The sequence below is a fragment of the Salvelinus namaycush genome, chromosome 35 (assembly GCF_016432855.1).
Source record: "Salvelinus namaycush isolate Seneca chromosome 35, SaNama_1.0, whole genome shotgun sequence".
NCBI classification, from domain to species: domain Eukaryota; kingdom Metazoa; phylum Chordata; class Actinopteri; order Salmoniformes; family Salmonidae; genus Salvelinus; species Salvelinus namaycush.
This window is the reverse complement of record NC_052341.1, coordinates 9,098,219-9,111,496: the sequence shown is the minus strand read 5'-3', so window position 1 is coordinate 9,111,496 and position 13,278 is coordinate 9,098,219.

The following is a 13,278-nucleotide window of genomic DNA, read 5'->3' as shown; positions in this document are numbered from 1 at the left end:
CATCTGATGAGCGTATGACATTTGAAATAGCTGTATCGATGAAGAGATATCATCTCATCCTGTTCAGTTGGTGCGTTGTTAATAATGTTTTGACAGGAATATTATCTGAAATTTAAAAAAATGTATGTATTCATGCATACACTGTAAAAAATACAATAAAAAATATGGTTATTCAACATACAATTGTAAGGCAACCAGTTGAAAATGCACAATCCTGATGCAGCTGGTTCCCTTACAATTTTATGTTGAATCAACATATTTTTATTTTACAGTGTAAGAATTGAGACCACACAAAAGTGGCTGATTGAAGTTGGTGGCAAGTACCTTATTTGGTTTGCCTGTGAGTAGTCCTGTTTTCGCAGCCTCTGTGAGAGTGATTTTAATTGGCAATGTCTTTAGCACCGGCACAAATGTATAAAAAAGAAGCTTGGATGACACTTCTTCTGAGACCTGTAAATAAGGAACAAATTGTTTGATGGTTACACATGTTATTCTTATCATCTTATGTCTGTGATCTTCACATTAAAAAGAATTCAAATCACATGATCTGAGTTTGTAATTAAACTACATTGCTGAAGAACTGTCGCACGCTAGTGATACACATATTGTGAATATTTCTACTTATAAAGTATGTATTTCTACCATTTAAAAGGATGTTGCAAGAGAGTAAAGAAGCCCTGAGATGTGGTTTACCTTCTGCTTGCTTTAGTTATTCTGGTCAGAGTTGCATGAAATAAGCCCAAAGCTGCTCAAGAGAATAATGCAGTGTTTTTCCAAATTCGTTTTGGGATGTAGTACTCAAAATGGAATGTGTCAGAACAGAAGCTCAATTCAGACTACATGAATATGTCCACGTAGGAGGGAGAAATGAGTCCGGCCCTGTTCACATTTTAAGAGCGCACAGTTAATGATTGTTGGCTGACCCAGCAGGAGACAAAGAATATAGGCAGACAAGTGCGTTTTTCCCCTCCTCCATTTGGAAAGAAAACATGTTTTGTATTATCAATATTATCTAACTACTTGAAATAAATTAACATACATTCTGTATATACTACTGAAATAAATGAATATACATTCTGTGGGTCTCCCTATTAATATTCCAATGAATCTGTTAACTTACACCTTAACTCCACAAAAGTTTACACAATGATGAGGAAGTATGTGACAGGTTAGCATTTTTCATCATTAATCTTGTTTCATGAATTTTTACAATAATAGCCAATTTTGACTTTTCAGCTGGCCCATCTAATGGAAATCGTTCAGTTCTGCCTCGTCAACCTGCTCGTAGACTACAGTATTTATTACAACAACCAAGACTATGACTGTTCAATATTGAAGAGTCGTGCTTGTATTGGACCATACTTTGTAAATAGGATTGAAAAGTCCTGAGGAAATGAACATAAAGTAAATGTTTAGAATCCCTTACTACCAGTTTAGAGAGATGGATCATGCCGGTAAAAATAACTGCCACTGCAATCAACAGTTGTTTCTTTAGCTATCACAGTGATGCCATGCCACTAACTTGCTTATTGGGAGTGTCATAATGTTGGTTAAACCAGAACTAAAGCCTTGCGTAATTGATCAGCTGCTTGATTAAGTTCTGGGTCCATACGTGTTAAGAGAAGAGATGCTAGAACAAGGAGCGGAACCGGATTGAGTTGCGGAACCTCACTCTTTGCAAGATCCCGGGACGAATTTCCCCTCCCCTTCTGAAATCCGAAAGATGTTAACACCTGCGAAACCGTGAATTGTCCAAATAACGAAAAACCCAAACACAGTGACGAAAAACCCAAACACCGGAACTAATACTGCTCGTTGGCCCATGCGTCCCATTCCTTCCCAACATATTCTACTGTACCTGTTACGCACGTCGTTAGAATGAGACCAAGGTGCAGCGTGGTAGGCATACATTTTTCTTTATTCAAAATGACACCGAAAAACAACAAAATAAGAAAACGACCGTAAAGCAGAAAGCAACTACACACAAACAGGATCCCACAACTGAAGGTGGGAAAAAGGGCTGCCTAAGTATGATCCCCAATCAGAGACAACGATAGACAGCTGCCTCTGATTGGGAACCATACCCGGCCAACAAAGAAATAGACAAACTAGAATGCCCACCCAAATCACACCCTGACCTAACCAAATAGAGAAATAAAAGGCTCTCTAAGGTCAGGGAGTGACAGTACCCCCCCCCCCCCCCCCCCAAAGATGTGGACTCCGGCCGCAAAACCTGACTCTATAGGGGAGGATCCGGGTGGGCATCTATCCTCGGTGGCGGCTCCGGTTCGGGACGTAGCCCCCGCTCCGCACGCTGATCCCTCCGCTTCCATGGAACCGGACCGCGGACCGCCGCTGGAGGCTCTGGACCGCGGACCGCCGCTGGAGACTCTGGACCGCAGACCGCCGCTGGAGGCTCTGGACCGCGGACCGCCGCTGGAGACTCTGGACCGCAGACCGCCGCTGGAGACTCTGGACCGCGGACCGCCGCTGGAGACGCCGAACCGCGGACCGCCCGCCGCTGGAGACTCCGGACCGCCGCTGGAGGTTCCGGACCGCGGACCGTCGCTGGAGGTTCCGGACCGCGGACCGTCGCTGGAGGTTCCGGACCGCGGACCGTCGCTGGAGGTTCCGGACCGCGGACCGTCGCTGGAGGTTCCGGACCGCGGACCGTCGCAGGAGGTTCCGGACCGCGGACCGTCGCTGGAGGTTCCGGACCGCGGACCGTCGCAGGAGGTTCCGGACCGCGGACCGTCTCAGGAGGTTCAGGACCGCGGATCGTCTCAGGAGGTTCAGGACCGCGGATCGTCTCAGCAGGTTCCGTGCCGTGGACCGTCACTGCAGGCTTCGTGCCGTGGACTGCCACTGGAGGCTTCGGGACGTGGATCGCCACTGGAGGCTTCGGGCCGTGGATCGTCACTGGAGGCTTCGGGCCGTGGATCGTCACTGGAGGCTTCGGGCCGTGGATCGTCACTGGAGGCTTCGGGCCATGGATCGTCACTGGAGGCTTCGGGCCATGGATCGTTACTGGAGGCGTCGGGCCATGGATCATCACTGGAGGCTTTGTGCGTGGAGCAGGCACAAGACGTACTAGGCTGGAGACACACACTGGAGGCCGGGTGCAAGGAGCTGGCACAGGATATACTGGACCATGGAGGCGCACTGGAGGTCTGGAGTGTAGCGCTGGCACAACCCATCCTGGCTGGATGCTCACTTTAGCCCAGCAAGTGCGGGGCGCTGGCACAGGACGCACTGGGCTGTGAAGGCGCACTGGCGACCCAGTGCGTAGAGCCGGCGCAGGATATCCTGGACCGAAGAGGCATACTGGAGACCAGGAGCGCTGACCCGGCACAACCCGTCCTGGCTGTATGCTCACTTTCGCACGGCAAGTGCGAGGAGCTGGCACAGAACGCACTGGGCTGTGGATGCGCACTGGAGACACATTGCGTATCTCCGCAAAACATGGTGCCTGAACGGTCACACGCTCCTTAAAGCGAGTGCGGGGAGTTGGCTCTGGTCTGAAACCTGGCTCCGCCAACCAAAAATATTTGGGGGCTGCCTCTCGTGCTTGCGTCGTGTCCTTGATTCCTGGTTTCGTCGCCGTTCCTCTCTCGCTGCCTCCACATGCTCCCATGGAAGGCGATCCTTTCCGGCGTGGATCTCCTCCCACGTCCAGGATCCTTTACCGTCTAATATATCCTCCCATGTCCAGGACGTCTGCTCCTCCTGGCCACGCTGCTTGGTCCTTTGGTGGTTGGATCTTCTGTTACGCTCGTCGTTAGAATGAGACCAAGGTGCAGCGTGGTAGGCATACATTTTTTCTTTATTCAAAATGACACCGAAAAACAACAAAATAAGAAAACGACCGTGAAGCTATATGCCGTGCAGAAAGCAACTACACACAAACAAGATCCCACAACTGAAGGAGGGAAAAAGGGCTGCCTAAGTATGATCCCCAATCAGAGACAACGATAGACAGCTGCCTCTGATTGGGAACCATACCCGGCCAACAAAGAAATAGACAAACTAGAATGCCCACCCAAATCACACCCTGACCTAACCAAATAGAGAAATAAAAGGCTCTCTAAGGTCAGGGCGTGACAGTACCAGTTATGTTTAGGTAGATCTGTCCACCAGAGATTAGGAGTGCCATATAGTGACACTTAAAGAGAAATGTCAACATTTTTCTACTTCATATTCAAAATCTCCAGCACAACACCCAACATCAACATTTGTGAAAATGGCGCGTTTCTGTTTGTAGTAAAAAGATAAATGTTTCAAATGACATCATCGGTGTGCATCATGTGATTTAAACCAATTATGAGTAGGCATTGCCCACTAATTGGTTGATGAAACACTTATCTTCTATCTTTTTTACTTTTAACGTGCAATTTGCAATGTTGGAGTGGTGCTGGAGATGAATATGAAATTGAAAAAGGGTTAAATGTCCCTTTAATTGCAGCCTGGTTGCAATTAGCAATTTTTCAGAATCTACACAACTTTGTATTTTACTATGCTACATGTAACTGCTGACAAAATACGTTTTTGCAAACTTGCAGTTAACTGCATGAGGTATGTACCTGGGATCACTGGAGTGTTCTCTTGTTGAGCCAACAGCTGAACTGACAGTCACTGTAAATGTAGGCAGGCAGCTCAGGTTTTGTCCTCGATTTAATGTCGCTAGACAGAAATAGCCTTGTTGATTTCATGCTCTCGTATCTTCTCCATTGCGTAGTGACGCTGGGTTTATCATGAGACCAGAGCTAACTTGAGAGAAAAGACTTCAACAAATATTGTCACTAGTTACCACAGCCACAAAGTCATAAACGCATACAATTTCTCTTCTTAAAATGTGATTTTAAACCTAACCATAACCGTAACCACACTGCTAACGTTATTCCTAACCCTAACATTAAATTAAGACCGAAAAGCACATTATTTTTTCTTCATCCATTTTTACGATATTATAGCCAACATTTACTTTGTGGCTGTGGTAACTAGTGGAAACCCCACAAACACGGAATTTATACTTCAGATCGTTCCATTGTTTTCCCTTCTCTACTGCTCCAAGACATTGAAGTATGAGTGTTTAATTACAGCAACAAAAACACAAGGCTACAGGTATTAAATCAATGGTTGATTGGTTGATCTGGATTTGGTTTTAGATTTGGATCTGGATTTGGTTTCCAGTTATTGTTTTCAGAATTTTGTTTGATTGATGAAAATCAAACATAGTTTGAAAAAGTGATACAGATGTAAGATCTTAATTTGATCACCCTGTTATAGAATAACTTCCCTGAAATGCAGGAAATTAAAAAATTGCAGTGTATTTGAAGTTTAAACTGAGGGATTTTGATGGGGATGTTTTTATTATGTCACTTGACACATCTGAAGTTTCCACTTTAAAATTTTAGACTTGATTTTACCTTACGAAAATTGTATCAACCCCTACAAAAATATCCATTAATTATAATAATGAACATTTACTGCTGCTGCAGGACTATTGTCCTGCCTTACTTAGCACACTGGCTCAAATGAAGATCCTACATCTGTAGTGCTTTCAGAATTGTGTTTGATTTTCATTATTATTATTATTATTTTGTATTTAACCTTTAACTAGGCAAGTCAGTTAATAACAAATTCTTATTTACAATGACGGCCTACTCCAGCCAAACCCGGACGACGCTGGGCCAATTGTGGGACTCCCAATCACGGCCAGATGTTATACAGCCTGGATTCAAACCAGGGTCTGTGGTGAAGCCTCTTGCACTGAGATGCAGTGCCTTAGACCGCTGCACCACAGGGTAGCTAATTGGTACAGCAGCTGTGGAAATTAAACATGCTTTCTGAAAATACACTGCAAATGATTGAATAACAACCTCAGTTAACATCTTGGCACAGTGCTAAACTGCTTGCCCATTCCCAAGCTTTCATAAGTTCAACAAGAAATACTCCCCAAAACAAAATGCCGTTATAAATCCATTTGAATGAGATTTACTCCGAAAAAATAAACAAGAGTGCAATCAGCAGCCTTTGAAATGTCCACTCTCACCAGCTGTCCTTATAAATAGTGGAAAACAGAGTAGGCTGACAGCAATTAGTGACACAATATATCATGACTGACAGACCATAACTTTCATATCATGATGCATACAGTAAATGCTTCTAGGTCCTTTTAGATACGAATTTTGTTAATTATGCACAGCAAGACATTTTATACCCACACCAAAAGTGGATTAGCCAGACACCATGAACAAACAAAGAGATAATCACAAAATACGAGAGTTGGAAAAATCGTATTCCTACCCTGAATAATTCATGCAATGTTATAACTGAGAAAAATGAATCTGCTCCCTTGGAGATAAGAGGAGACACATTTTCACAGAAGTCGATTGGTATGGGAGACGGGTTGGTTGTCTCAAGGGTTGGTTGTCTCAGAGGTTGGTTGTCTCAGGGGTTGTTTTTCTCAAGGGTTGGTTGTCTCAAGGGTTGGTTGCCTCAAGGGTTGGTTGTCTCAAGGGTTGGTAGTCACAGTGCTAATTACTCCCAATCTAGAGGGTGCTGTGTAACAATTTGAAGGTTAAAATGTGTGAATTCTTTGAAAGAACTCATCCACCTGGTCAATTCATGTCAGCATGTCAAAACATTGAGGTGAGGGGAATTTGTGTTTTTCATACCTGGGGGAGGGGGAGGTCTTGTTTGCTGTAAGACTGTTTGAGTGAATCACACGACAGCTCAGAATGCCCTTCCACTTCAAAAGGGAGAAGAGGTACAGGATAAATCAGGGTACTGTAGCTGGGGTTCAATCAGTGTTGACCAGCCCAGTAATCACCCATTGCCGCCTTGCCCATGCCACTATCCTTTGTCTGATATTGCATCTGAAACGTCTGCAGAGTACAAGTTTATAGATAGTTTAGACAATAATGATTAACATGTACTTTATAAATCATTAATTAACAACTATAACTGGTTCAAATTGAGTGTGAATGTTGTTTTTGTGCTTGCCAAATAATGGATTAATACTATACAGTATAAGCCTGTACTGTATTTGACTATTGCTATTATTGATTATGGTACAGCAACATAAGGTTTGTAGCCATTGAGAGGTCACTGTATACAATACGACAATGCAAGTGGGCATTATTGCTCATTGAAAGTAATCTTAGCCATGGCCGCAGGAAGATGTTTTGGGGTGGGGTTGTTGTCTACGGGGGCGTTTTTCTCCCCCGCTCTGCTGACAAATATTTGTCTCCGCTCATACAGGAATAATAAAGGCCTAGTCCACTAATTTATTTGTATTCATTATTTGTTAATTGTGATTTATCAGGGGGTGCTGCAGCACCCTCAGTACCACTACTTTCTGTGACTATGATCTTAGCTGTGAACAGGGTGTGAGGAACATGTGGTAACTGTTGTCTGTTTTCTTGTGATGTGATAGTATAGTATCAGGGCTGGCCCTGCACATAAAGCAACATAAGTGGTCGCTTAGGGCTCACGGTTGCTAGGGGGCCACTGATCCCCTCAAAAAACAGAGTTTTAGGAACTCAGTTGGGGTCTGAACTTACTGTTGAGAGTTAGAACAGTAGAATACTGTCATGACGTTGCCCTCTTTGGGTACAGTGAGCACGATCCCCCTCTCTCTGTCTCCTACACTCAGGCTGCTGCGACCTCAGGTCGTAAATTCCTGGAGGAGATTATCTCCTCATGGCCACAGTATAGAGAGAGAGTGAGTTTCATAGAGAGAACAAAGGAATTTCTTCCACCTCACAGAACTGGTGAACCGAACGACATTTATGTTCTGGAGAAGGTATAAAAGATCGGTGAAGAATCCAGCTACGAACTGGTCTGTTTGGTACAATTTTGTGAAACTCATGAGAGACAATATGGCCACATTACCATAACGCTGTTTATAAAATAGCCTCAGTTATGAGGATTACATCTAATTGTTGTATAAAATGAATGAGGATGGAACTGTTTGTGAAATTGTGTAATGTGATTTTGGACTGTTTAATGAAGGAAACCAATTCCCTTTGGAGTTTAACTAAGTCAGAGGACCGCCCATGAGCACAGTTATGGTGTGGCGTCATGGGGCAGGCACTTTTCTGCTCTTCTGAATAAAACCCCCACCCGGGTTTTCTATCACCAGACCAGCTTACCTCGATAACGAGAGAGCTAAGGTTTGAGACCAGACCGAGCTTACCTCAATTACGAGATGGCTAAAGGTTGCAGACCAGCTTACCTCGATAACGAGAGGGCCAAGGTTTGAGACCAGACCAGTACCTCTATCACAGAGGGAAATAAGGGTTTGAGTAGATTGCTGAATCTTTTAACCATCCCACGTGGTTAAACTCTTAGACTATCGATACCGACAGAATAAGAACACGTCTTTGATATTAATTACTAGCCTGCAGCTAGGAATTCGGTATCATTGAACGTGAAGACCGACAACCGCCGAAACATCTATTCTATAACGATATGAATGAATGTCACTCTGAACTATCCATTCTAACCACGACAGAGAGAGAGAGAGCGGACAAACTCTCCAACAGAAACAAACTTTTCCACAGAGATCCCGACGACACACTGAGCGTAAATATATATATTGATTGCAATTATTCCCGAATGAGTGAGCGTTCATGTGCAAAGGATTAGCATTTCAATTGTTATAATTATCAACTCTGTAGTGCCTTCTCAGCTGATCCCCACTCCCCTTTTGTCTAACAAGCCGCTATGCCGGTTTAGCCCACTAGGGCACATTCCTCTATCATTTCTTTGTAACCATATCTACTTTGTTTGTTTGTGTTATGCATTTCTGTGAATTACTTTGTTAGTAAATAAATGATTTTAAGACAATTGATGTATGGATGACTCATAGGGAAGACTGGGTTTGTGCAGATAACCAACAATTTACAACGTTTTGAATGAGACTAACGTGAGGTAAATAATAATTCATTAATTCGAAGACTAATTGATCAGATATTAAAATATCTGAAAGTTATATTAGGAAAATTATAACTTTGTAATCTGAATATTTTCCTTGGTGCCCCGACTTCCTAGTTAATTACAGTTACATGATTAATCAGTTTAATCGCATAATAATAATTACAGAGAGTTATTTGATAAATAAGTCTTCAGTTTTAATGATGCCAAAGACACAACAATACACAAGGTGAAATTTCGAAATTTGGTTGTGCATTAGTAGTCCCTGACAGTCACTCAATTAGCCCATGTCAGCTAAATCTTTTTAGATTGATAAGTTAGTCTAGCCAGCTATCTAAACTTGTAGTAATCATGGTTGAATTATCGACCGGGCATGAAGGGCACGTTCCCAGGGGCCCTGACCTCCAGGGGTCCCCCATTGATTTTGTTAGTCACTCTCACTCAGATATCATATTAACATGGCATACAGTATATCATGGTTAAATGTGTAGAATTGCAGGAAATTCGCTTTAAAACTGCAAAGAAAATCTCTCCACCCTTTGACAAAATGTGTGGAATAGCAGTAAAATTTGCTGTAAAACTGCTACTTTTTCTGTCCACCCCATGGTAACATGAGTAGAATTGCATGAAATTAGTTCTAAAATTGCAAAATTTTCTCTCCACCACATGGCAAAATGTGTAGAATTGCAGCAAACTTGCTTTAAAACTGCAATCTTTTCTCTGCACCCCATGGCAAAATGTGTAGAATTTCTGGAAATTCATATTTTTCTTCTCTCTGCGTCAAACAACATTTTGCTTAGGGTCCACCCCCCCAGAAAAAGTTCTCAGCATTGTGTTTACGTTTTGCTGTACTATATATTGTGTACCACATATTGAACCTCACTTCAATCATTAGCCTTTTTATATATTTTACCCCCGTTTTCAATCTTGTCTCATTGCTGCAACTCCCCAATGTGCTCGGGAGGCAAAGGTTGAGTCATGCATCTTCCAAAACATGACCCGCCAAACCACGCTTTTTAACACCCGCCCGCACCAATGTGTCAGAGGAAACACTGCTCAACTGATGACTGAGGTCAGCCTGCAGGCGCCCGGCCCGCCTCAAGGAGTTGCAAGAGCGCAATGAGCCAAGTAAAGCAATCTTGTATCACTTCCTCTTGAATTTGCAGACGTGTTGCTGTGCGTTTTGTTGCTGTGCGTTTTGTTGCCAACATTACTTTGCTAGCTGACAACTTTACGTTTTTTTTCTTTTTACTTTTTAATTACCGTTTATATTTTTAGTTTTTCCATCACAACTTTTTTCCCTCATTCAACTTTTTCACTCCGGACGCTTTATCTGGACATGGTTCGTCAGTACTTTCAACAGCCGAAACTAAGTAGTAACATTAACATGATGTCTTTTAATTGCAGTCGCTGTACTCATAATATACAGGAGAACGATCGCCTTACGGCGAGGATAGCTGTGCTACAAGCCCAGCTTCAGACGCAATCGTTAGGCAAGGGTAATTTCAGTGTAGGAAAGGAAGAAACAGCGTCTGTGCCACCAGTAAGTACAGATACTAACGTTAGTATAAATCCCCCCGCACAGTCCCCGCAGCCGGACAACTTTCTCATGGCTTCTGGAGGGAAATGCTGTAGGAATGCTCAACTGGTGTCGCTCATTCAGCCGACAGAAACTTTCAACCGGTTTTCCCCATTAAGTAGCGAGTCGGAGTCTGAGGCCGAGTTTTCTCTTGTCTCTACTCCTCCCGTTACGGGGTCTGAGACGCCGAAGGCTCCCACCATTAGCTCTGACAAATTGAAAACCCTAGTCATTGGCGACTCCATTACCCGCAGTATTAGACTTAAAACGAATCACCCAGCGATCATACACTGTTTACCAGGGGGCAGGGCTACTGACGTTAAGGCTAATCTGAAGATGGTGCTGGCTAAAGCTAAAACTGGCGAGTGTAGAGAGTATAGAGATATTGTTATCCATGTCGGCACCAACGATGTTAGGATGAAACAGTCAGAGGTCACCAAGCGCAACATAGCTTCAGCGTGTAAATCAGCTAGAAAGATGTGTCGGCATCGAGTAATTGTCTCTGGCCCCCTCCCAGTTAGGGGGAGTGACGAGCTCTACAGCAGAGTCTCACAACTCAATCGCTGGTTGAAAACTGTTTTCTGCCCCTCCCAAAAGATAGAATTTGTAGATAATTGGCCCTCTTTCTGGGACTCACCCACAAACAGGACCAAGCCTGACCTGCTGAGGAGTGACGGACTCCATCCTAGCTGGAGGGGTGCTCTCATCTTATCTACCAACATAGACAGGGCTCTAACTCCACAATGAAATAGGGTGCAGGCCAGGCAGCAGGCTGTTAGCCAACCTGCCAGCTTAGTGGAGTCTGCCACTAGCATAGTCAGTGTAGTCAGCCCATTGAGACTGTGTCTGTGCCTCGACCTAGGTTGGGCAAAACTAAACATGGCGGTGTTCGCCTTAGCAATCTCATTAGGATAAAGACCTCCTCCATTCCTGCCATTATTGAAATAGATCGTGATACCTCACATCTCAAAATAGGGTTACTTAATGTTAGATCCCTCACTTCAAAGGCAGTTATAGTCAATGAACTAATCACTGATCACAATCTTGATGTGATTGGCCTGACTGAAACATGGCTTAAGCCTGATGAATTTACTGTGTTAAATGAGGCCTCACCTCCTGGTTACACTAGTGACCATATCCCCTGTGCATCCCGCAAAGGCGGAGGTGTTGCTAACATTTACGATAGCAAATTTCAATTTACAAAAAAGAAAATGACGTTTTCGTCTTTTGAGCTTCTAGTCATGAAATCTATGCAGCCTACTCAATCACTTTTTATAGCTACTGTTTACAGGCCTCCTGGGCCATATACAGCGTTCCTCTCTGAGTTCCCTGAATTCCTATCGGACCTTGTAGTCATAGCAGATAATATTCTAATTTTTGGTGATTTTAATATTCATATGGAAAAGTCCACAGACCCACTCCAAAAGGCTTTCGGAGCCATCATCGACTCAGTGGGTTTTGTCCAACATGTCTCTGGACCTACTCACTGCCACAGTCATACTCTGGACCTAGTTTTGTCCCATGGAATAAATGTTGTAGATCTTAATGTTTTTCCTCATAATCCTGGACTATCGGACCACCATTTTATTACGTTTGAAATCGCAACAAATAATCTGCTCAGACTCCAACCAAGGAGCATCAAAAGTCGTGCTATAAATTCTCAGACAACACAAAAATTCCTTGATGCCCTTCCAGACTCCTTCTGTCTACCCAAGGACGTCAGAGGACAAAAATCAGTTAACCACCTAACTGAGGAACTCAATTTAACCTTGCGCAATACCCTAGATGCAGTTGCACCCCTAAAAACGAAAAACATTTGTCATAAGAAACTAGCTCCCTGGTATACAGAAAATACCCGAGCTCTGAAGCAAGCTTCCAGAAAATTGGAACGGAAATGGCGCCACACCAAACTGGAAGTCTTCCGACTAGCTTGGAAAGACAGTACCGTGCAGTATCGAAGAGCCCTCACTGCTGCTCGATCATCCTACTTTTCCAACTTAATTGAGGAAAATAAGAACAATCCAAAATTTATTTTTGATACTGTTGCAAAGCTAACTAAAAAGCAGCATTCCCCAAGAGAGGATGGCTTTCACTTCAGCAGTAATAAATTCATGAACTTCTTTGAGGAAAAGATCATGATCATTAGAAAGCAAATTACGGACTCCTCTTTAAATCTGCGTATTCCTCCAGGGCTTAGCTGTCCTGGATCTGCACAGCTCTGCCAGGGCCTGGGATCGGGAGAGACACTTAAGTGTTTTAGTACTATATCTCTTGACACAATGATGAAAATAATCATGGCCTCTAAACCTTCAAGCTGCATACTGGATCCTATTCCTACTAAACTACTGAAAGAGCTGCTTCCTGTGCTTGGCCCTCCTATGTTGAACATAATAAACGGCTCTCTATCCACCGGATGTGTACCAAACTCACTAAAAGTGGCAGTAATAAAGCCTCTCTTGAAAAAGCCAAACCTTGACCCGTAAAATATAAAAAACTATCGGCCTATATCGAATCTTCCATTCCTCTCAAAAAAAATTGAAAAAGCTGTTGCGCAGCAACTCACTGCCTTCCTGAAGACAAACAATGTATACGAAATGCTTCAGTCTGGTTTTAGACCCCATCATAGCACTGAGACTGCACTTGTGAAGGTGGTAAATGACCTTTTAATGGCGTCAGACCGAGGCTCTGCATCTGTCCTCGTGCTACTAGATCTTAGTGCTGCCTTTGACACCATCGATCACCACATTCTTTTGGAGAGA